Here is a 9,593-nt window from a genome sequence, read left to right as displayed (position 1 = left end):
TATCTACACTCCTTACCACTCATTTTCTACCTATGGAATATGTGACAATAATTACATTTCAAATTTGTATGTAAATTCGTTCATCTGTACCTGTTGTGTATTAGTTTCAGTTTATTGATTTTTCACCTTCTGTGATATGCTTTTCAGCTTGTGTGTGCTTGTATGCTCACTTGAAATCAGGCCTGGGCACTATCCCTTAGCTTTTTCTGCTCAAGTATAGTGCTCTACTACTTGAACCACAGCTCCACTTTTGGCTTTTTCCTGGTTAATGCAGATAAGTGTCTCACACACTTTCCTGCCAGGGCTGGCTTCTAACCATGATCCTCAGATCTCAACCTTCTTAGCTACAATTACAAGCATGAGCCACCAGCACCTGGCTTGCCTTTTAGCTTTATCTGGATAGCTGGTAACATGTTCTCAATATTGGACAAAATATTTTTTTCTTAATAAATTCTGGATAGTTTCTTTCTTTTTTTTTTTTTTTTTTTTTTTTTTTGCTGGACCTGGAGCTTGAACTCAGGGCCTGGGCACAGTAGCTGGGGCAGTGGCGTGTGCATTGCAAAAGGAAGCAGTGGGTATGGCTCACGTGACAGAGCACCTACCCAGCAAGCAAGAGTCCCTAAGTTCAATCCCCAGTACAAATAAATAAGTAAGTGAATAAATGCATCAGCTAACATTGAGTAAATAGTATAGTTGCTAAACATAAGAGCATTTGCAATTACTTCACAAATCTTAATTTTAAGTGTGTGATAGCATATACATTAGATTTGATGGGGTGATTATTAGCAAGCATTAAAGTACATCAATCAAATGTTCCTTTATTTATTTGTTTGTTTGTTTGTTTGTGCCAATCTTGGTGCTTGAAATTAGGTCCTGGGCACTCTCCCTGAGATTTTTGTTTGTTTTGCCCAGGGCTAGTGCTCTACCCTACCACTGAAGCCAAAGCTCCAATTCCAGCCTTTTGGTGGTTATTTGGAGATATGAATCTCACAGATATTTTTGCCTGAGCTGGCTTCAAACAAAATCCTAAGGTCTCAGACTCCTGAGTAACTAAAATAATAGGCATGAGCCATTGATGTCCAACTTCCTGTGTTTCTTTTTAATAAACACCAACACTTTAGCTTTGCTGACACACTGAAGTGCAAATTAGTAAAAAAAAAATATGATCTTCTAATGCTTTGGGTATGTGCAATATGATGAGCATGAGGCACAATGATAAGTTAAAGGCACAGTTCTCATCTTCAAGAAACTATTTTCATGTTCTCTCACTTTCTACTCCTGTCTGCCATCCTTTATCTTTTGTGCCTAACTTTTTTCTAAGAAATAATAAGCTAAACACATTATGATTCAAAATTGAGTCTGACTACTCAATTATATAATTTTTGTTCTATTATACATTCAACCACAAAACCATTCTGGAAATAAGTATAGCACCCAATAAGAACACATTATTCAAGCATAGATGGTGTAATTTTAGTGAGAATTCAGAAATATAGAGAGCAAATGTTAGTACATTACATTGAAAAATATCACCTACTTCTAAAATAAACAAAAATAAACTTAACTGGAAACTTCCAGAAGAGCTCTCTGAACTGAATCTGAGCTTTGAATAAACTCAAAACTATGTGTTAATGTCATTTCAAGGTTAATGGCATGGATGAGACTCATGGTATCCACATTTCACCCCATCTCTACCAGCCAAAAAAAAAAAAAAAAAACTTTTCTGGGTGTTTTCAGAGAATGATCTACTTAATACCAAATTTCCTTGGTAATATCATTAATGGTAAATATTAATCCTCCTTCCAGACTACAGAATTATGACACAAATAGGGTAATGACGTTTTCAAAGATGAAAATGAAAGTTATTCAAATGAACTTGGGTCCTGTTGACCCAGATTTGACCAACTGGCAGAGAACATGGCATCAATTTGAACAATAAGTCTTTTTAAATGAGGTCCTGCTTCTGCTGAAGTATTTATTCCATTAACAGATTTAAAAAAAAACTACAGAATTGTCAACAACATGTTATACTCCCTTACAATGAGAGATTTTTAAGTATGGCAGTGTATACCATGTAGTAATTATTAGGGAATTTTTCTGAATGAATAAAAACTATTGGAAATTACTTATAATAACTCACAAATACAGCACTTAAATTTCTAAGACATTCTCAGAAGAGTATGTTTAGACTTCTCAACAGTTCCCAAAGTGGATGTCATTTGTTTCAGAAATGTTTAGTTGTATAAAAAATGTTGCCTCCCTTATTACCTGGTAAAGTGTCCTCGTTTCAGAGAATAAAATTAAGCTTTGTTGGATTGAATGACTTCCATGTTGTCTAATAACCCAGCAGTTCAAGAATCCTTATCTATTCACTGTCAAACAATTCCTGGTCTTCTACATCACAATGTATAACGTGACTTATATTGCAGCGTTTCTCTTTCTCTCTCCTTCTCTCTCTCTCTCTCTCTCTCTCTCTCTCTCTCTCTCTCTCTCTCTCTCTCTCAATGCCATCTATAACTCATTGTGTTAAGACAAACAAAAAGAAAATGCCAAATAAATGATTTCTTTTCATTTTGAACCTATTCTATAACTTTGTACAGGTTTGGGTAGAAGATGAGATGACTATAGAAAAAAATCTCTGCCTTATGTTTGGTATTCTTTTCTTCATTGACGGCTTTTTCCTTTGAGTTGTAAAGTGGAATGAGGGAACAGATTAGCTGCATGGAATTTACAGCTTTTAAGTAAGTGGCAACAATGACAAATGGGCCTTTGTAAATTTCAGTAATAATGTCTTATATTTACATGTTACGATAAATTATTGAACTTGGTAGAACACCAAGTAAATAAGTACAAAGGCTGATCTAATATGATCTATGGTTATCAATAGTCACATTGTGATATTCAATTGACATTTAGTTGGTTTCCAAGAAGGTTAACCAATTTTTTTAAACAGATTATAAAGAAACATTATAAGTCATATCTCCCTTATCATCCTATTCCTTCTCCCATTTTGCACTAGAGGAATAAAATCACTTGTTCCTATTCTAGAGATCTCTTTTAATTATTATCTGGTCGTGTGTGTGTGTGTGTGTGTGTATTGGTGAATATGAAATTCTGTGCCCCTTTACACTTTGAGTTCCAAATGTATTCACAGCCAACAGCACTTAGCCTTACTAACAAAACGTTTTTAAGGCCATGAGAAATGAATTACTAATTATTGATCTGATAATCCTGTGATGATGTACATCCTTTTCAGTAGCAAATAGCCACCCAAAGAGATTATTTTAATAAATGGGGCACAGGGGCTGGGGATATAGCCTAGTGGCAAGAGTGCCTGCCTCGGATACACCAGGCCCTAGGTTCAATTCCCCAGCACCACATATACAGAAAACGGCCAGAAGCAGCGCTGTGGCTCAAGTGGCAGAGTGCTAGCCTTGAGCGGGAAGAAGCCAGGGACAGTGCTCAGGCCCTGAGTCCAAGGCCCAGGACTGGCCAAACAAATAAATAAATACATACATACATACATACATACATACATACATACATAAATGGGGCACAGATGCCTCCAACTAAAGTACTGAATTTTCTTTTAAAATTAACTGAAATCAAAATGAAACAAACAGTACAAGAAATTTATCCAATGCCTAACGTATGAAACTGTAACCTCTCTGTACATCAGTTTGATAATAAAAATTTGGAAAAAAAAATGAAAGCTGTTTTCTACTAAGCCCCTCTCAGTATTTTATTTGTTTATAATTTATTTACTTAAGCAATTACAAGCTAACATTGAGGTGGACATATGAGTGGTTTGGCAAACGACATCTGTTTAACATTTCCCCAGTTACAGGGACTGACAGGTGCTTTCATATAAATCCTTGAGTTTGGAATGCTGAATCTGAGTGGGTTATTTCAATGACTGAATCTCTCAAGGGAATAGGCAATGGTAACTTTTACTTTGATTTGTTTCAGCTATACATAGAGAAAGGCTGCCCCTCAGCCACTGAGGAGGGAACTGCGGTTCAGATACCCAGTGGAATCAAAAAACATTTCCTGGTTTTATTTTATGCTTCATTGACAGGGTTGTCCATCTACATTAATTAATTGACAACCAAACATGCTGTAATGCCCCAAACATGTAATTCCCCAAAGCATGTAACCAAACATGCTGTAATTCCCCTAAAACATAATTAAGTATTATATGTAGTAATTCTGCTCCCACATCTAGAGGAATGGGAAAAAAAATGTTTGGAGAACTATGAAAGGAGCATATTTTAAGAATCCAAGTCCTTGATGGCTCTTTCTGCTCCTCAGATGATCATTTCTGACCTATCTAGGGCAAAAGAGCCCCTAAGGATCTCAGTGACATACATGTCTCTGTTCCCTCTGCCAACCAAGCAGGTTTGTAATAAGTGCTAAGTGAGACTTGAGAATGATTTGAGAATGATTTTTCCTTCATCTATAATTGCAACTCTCAAGTCAAAGCAAAGCAAGGGGCATCAGCCCACCAAAACTATCATCCTTATTGCCTTGGGACTTTACATTCAAATTTTGAACGAAAGTATGGATATACATTAAAGGTTACATGACCCATAAAATTCACAGACAAATCTTTGAACACCCCGACCAGGCTGAACATGCTCACTGTAATTGAGCCGAGATATGTCTTAAATGTCAGGCTTTGGCTATAAATTTGTGTAATGATTTTACTCACTGAGCCTTTTTTCTTAAAGCAGGATGATGTTCATCAAGGTCACTTGGAAAGATTGTAATTTTAAAGCTTCAAGGGAAGATTCCAGAAAGACTCAAGAGAAAACAGGTTTAATTAGAATTTTAAAGTTGCTCATTTGTTACAAATCCCTTTACTTCTATCACTTACTGGAATTCGGTGACAAATGTGTTTTCTAGCATTAATACATCAGAATTAACATATCAAAATGCAGCTCCACGCTCCTAAAGAAGCACAATAAACCAACCTCCTAGGTTTCTGCCTTTTGAAGGCTTTGCTGTCATCAAGCTGACTTGAGATTTACAGGCTGGAGAAAGGAAACTAAGCAAAAATGTGTGTGTGTCTTTAGACAAAATCCTACAGGTGTGACTATACTTGGGGGTTGGATGAAGAAACCCACCAGTCATATATACACCATTGTGTGCCTTAAAGCAGTTGGCAAATTAGAGCCATTTACAATATTATAGGAGTGGTTATCCCAGCTCTTCTTCAACTTTCTGACTCTCACAAAATGTGTAACACAGGCAGAACCACTTTCAGCTGCATGCAGAAGACCAAGAAGCACTCTCATGCAAAATAGAAGTTCCTGTTACTTTTAAATAAAACAATAAGCGGGGCTGGGGATATGGCCTAGTGGCTTGCCTCGTATACATGAGGCCCTGGGTTCGATTCCCCAGCACCACATATACAGAAAACGGCCAGAAATGGCGCTGTGGCTCAAGTGGCAGAGTGCTAGCCTTGAGCAAAAAGAAGCCAGGGACAGTGCTCAGGCCCTGAGTCCAAGGCCCAGGACTGGCCAAAAAATAAAAAAGAAAGAAAGAAAGAAAGAAAACAATAAGCAAGATATACATACACAGATCCATAACGATATTAGGAAAGCAATAAGAAAATATTTGCCTAAGAGTCTACAATGGTATTGTATGCCAACTCGATTTTATTTGTTCTGTTGTCACCTGGGAGACTTGAAAGAGGTAAAAATCAGACTATTTTCTCTAGCAAGATACTGTCCCTGTTGGCTCTAACAATAATCATTTAAGAATGCAACTAAATTACTTAGCATCTCCTGAACACTCAAACCACATAACACTTTCTATGTTCTTTCTGTGAGACCTTAGGGAAAGTCAAGAGTCTTCTTAGAAGAAGAAAAAAAATGGCATCTGGGAAAATGGATTAGGGGTAGAGTGCTCACCTGGCATGCATGAAGCCCTGCGTAGATTCCTCAGCACCACATAAGCAGAAAATAATGGCATCATCACTTACCTGCTAAATAGAGGAAATAAAATTCGTCTCTGCTCCTCCAAGGAAGGGGTTGAATAGATCTCCAGGCTCCCCTAAAGCTATTTCCACAACAGTTGTCACCCACCAAGGAATATGCACTTATTTCAAGAACTGTGGGCCTTGGAGTATGCCAGTCCCTGCTGCAAAGCCCATGGTTTCTCTGGGCTTCTAAGAACTTCACTTCACTTTTCTGACTGCATTCCCCAGACTCCCCGTAGAAACATTATTCTTGAAGTTGTTTCTGAGTTCAACAGAGGAGCAGGAGTTCCCCAGTACTCCTTAGAGCTGGGTGGAGGGTGATTTTTCTTGCACCCATGGCGAGGGTCAGAAGACGGGATAATAGCAGGCACAGGTGTTCAGCTGCGAGGGTCAGGGTGCTCAGCTGCCCGTGGTGACGACAGTGGTGGTGGTGGTGACAGCAGTGGCCCCACGCAGAGCAGTCCCTTGCTGCCCATCCCCTCAGGTGCTGAAGTAAGGGGTCCAGAATCCCCAGCCCGATCCCAGATCGCACGCGCTCCAGTCACCCTATCCAGCCAGATTTCTTGGCTTTCAGCTCCCTGGTCTTTCCCGGGAGCTTTATGTTCTTTGGTAAGGGGTAATTATCGTCCCCCACATAAGACCCTCACATCCACTTGGTGGCAGCTTCCTTGAAAAGACAGAAATCCGTGAGAAATGCGACCTGAGCCTCTCCCGACTTTTCAGTGGCCCTGAACGAGTTTGCTAATGGTAAAAATGAAAGAGAACGCAGGAACGCGCGCGTGCACACACACACACACCCGCGCACGAGGCGGGGGGAGGGGGAGAGGAGGTGTGTGGGGGGGAGTCTTGCTCTGGGGAAAATCCGGAGCTTCTCTGGAAAGCTCCTGAGTGTTTAATTACATAAGATGAACATTTTAGAAGACTCCAGTTCGGGGATCCGCATTTGCATTTGGAGAAGCCCTGTTTGAAATGCCTGGACTAGAGACCGTTAGGAGTCTTGGATGGCACACAGGGAAAGGACAGGTCACTCGTGGAAAATAGAAAGGACGGCGAGGACAGCTTCTGCGCTCTGCTGCCTTTGGACGCGCGGCTGCCGGCTCGGGATCCTGGCAGAGCCTCTTCAAGCCTCCGCGGAGCCGGTCCCGCGAGAGCCCCGCGGAGCTCACCGGCCCGCACACGCCCTGGGCCGGGGGGGCGGAATTCCAGGGCCGCGCTCCAGGTGCCCCCAACCCGGCTTCTGCACGGGGGCCAGGAAGAAGCCGCCAGCACCGCGCAGGGGACGAAGGGAAGGCATCGAGTCGCAGGAGGGCTAGGCCATCCCGGCCTTTTAAATCTCTTCAACCTGCTGTCATCCTCCCCCAGACCGCCTCCCCCGCCCCCATCCTCTCCCAGGCCGCCTCACCCCCCCACCCTCTCCCAGGCCGCCTTGCCTAGGACGCCCCCTTCCTCCTCCAGGCCGCCTCCCCCTTAGCCTCTCGGGGTTGGAGCTCTTCCCAGCCAGGCAGGCTTTTCCTTCCAGCCACACTGGCCCCTTTGCCTCCTGCTCCCAGTCCTAGCATCGCCTGGCGCGCAGCTCATAGAGGGCTTGGGTGGATGGTCCCGTAGGCCGTTGTCCAGGGGTCCCCCACCCACACTGACAACGTGTGCTGGCCCGGGACAAATGAGACAGGAATTGAGATCTACAGCGTGGAAACTGAGAAAATGTTTCGGATCCCGTCCACGGGGATTCGAAGCCAAGGGCGGGGAAGGGGAAGGCGGGGGTGTCCAACAAGAAACATGGAGGGAGAGAAAATGAGGCCCAAGGTGCAGCCCATTTCCCCAGACACGGAATTCGTGCAGTGCAGATTTCTCCCTCAGAGGTTACCCACAGACGTGCTGGGACGTCTGAGAAGACTGGAGACTAAGTAGAGCTCCCAGGAGCAACTGCTTGGAGTCTTCCTCCTCCCCGTCTGACGCCAGAGCTTGGTGGCTGGGCCTTCCTCCCACGTTTGCAGCGAGGATCGGGGCCAGCTGCGTGGTCTGCAGCCAGATGTTCCAGTCGATTGACCTTCGCCTCACAATGGCTGTGTGCCCGGCTCCCACAGGGGAAGATCTTGGGGAGCAACCCAGGCAGGAGAGTTCCCGACAGCTCACTCAAGGAGCAACTTGATGGAGCTGGGAAAACTCAAAAAGGAAAATCCAAATGGACAGGAACATTCCGTGCAGTTAGCAATGCCTGGGTTTCTGTAGGGTGCCCTCTGCCTGTGCTCAGCTGCAGAGTCCACTGCCAGCGCTGCACTCGGTGCCGGCCCTGGACGCCCGCCCTGTGGAGCTGCAGCCCGGAAGCGCTCCCAACAAAGACCAGGAGCCTGTCCATAACTCCATCTACCAACGCCTTGGAAGGAGCACTACTGTACCGAAAGATGGGAGCTCTAAAATCGCATCTCACCGCACTGAACTGCACACCCTAAAGAGAATATTCACTTAACGAAGAACATTTAGAAGGGGCTCTTCCGTTTTCTGGTTTGGGGAAAAATCTATTTAACCAGATTGGTGGTAAGTGAAGTTTCTCTTTTCTTGCCACCAATGCAAACACGTGCTTGTTGCACTAGCAAGTACATGTTAGCTGTAAAAAAAAAAAAAAAAAAAAAAAAAGTTCCTGAATGTACCCAAAACAAACCCTGGAGGGTTCCATTCTCCTAGGGATCTCATTCCCTGCCAATAAACAGATTATTTTCCTCTGTTGTATTTAACTCTACATTCATTCAGTTGATTTAATTGATTGTTCAAATTATATTCTCTGGACATGTATGAACTTGAGTAGTCACAAAAAATTAACACACCCAATAAAAGGAGAGCATTAAATGAAGCCCAGTAAGAAGATGTTGCTAATTAAAGGCATTCACACTTGATTACTGAGGGCTAAAGCAACAGATTCCCTATTTTTCCTGAGCACTGATTGACACTAATGCAGTCTCACTCTTTCTATCCTTTTCTCCCCCTCCCTCTCTCCTGACTTTAAAAAAAGGAACAGTTGATTAATGTGAGCTGTCAGCACTAACAGATTCAGTTAGTTTGATGTCTTTTGTAGGAAAAGCAAAACCCCACTTCATGTTTCTTCTCATCAAGCAAGCAACCCCTCTCCACATTAAGATGATGCAAATCAAATGCAGCCTAACATCTGATAGCACGGATGAATATAAATGGAGGATAACAAAACTGGGGGCAGATAAGCTAAATGAATTGGTGAAGTGTTGTTAGAAAAAAGAAAAACTTTTCCCTTATAGCAGATTGGCAGAAATTCATTTCAAATGTGTTTATATTCTTATAAAATATGAATGTGAATTATCAAGGCAGTATGTAAAGCACTATGTTCATAAGAACATGAACAAGACCATGAATCCTTAATCAGCACTTTCAGTGCCTCTCAGATTATAAACCTAGGGTACAAGCTGTGCATCTGTGGCCCAAACCTTTGATCCCACCCATTCAGGAGACAGATCTGAGGAGCAAGGTTTGAAATCAGCCCAGGGCTGGGGATATGGCCTAGTGGCAAGAGAGCTTGCCTCGTATACATGAGGCCCTGGGTTCGATTCCCCAGCACCACATATACAGAAAACGGCCAGAAGTG

The sequence above is a fragment of the Perognathus longimembris genome, chromosome 12 (assembly GCF_023159225.1).
Source record: "Perognathus longimembris pacificus isolate PPM17 chromosome 12, ASM2315922v1, whole genome shotgun sequence".
In the NCBI taxonomy this organism is placed as follows: domain Eukaryota; kingdom Metazoa; phylum Chordata; class Mammalia; order Rodentia; family Heteromyidae; genus Perognathus; species Perognathus longimembris.
The sequence above is the reverse complement of the archived record's forward strand: the minus strand, read 5'-3'. Positions refer to the sequence as shown.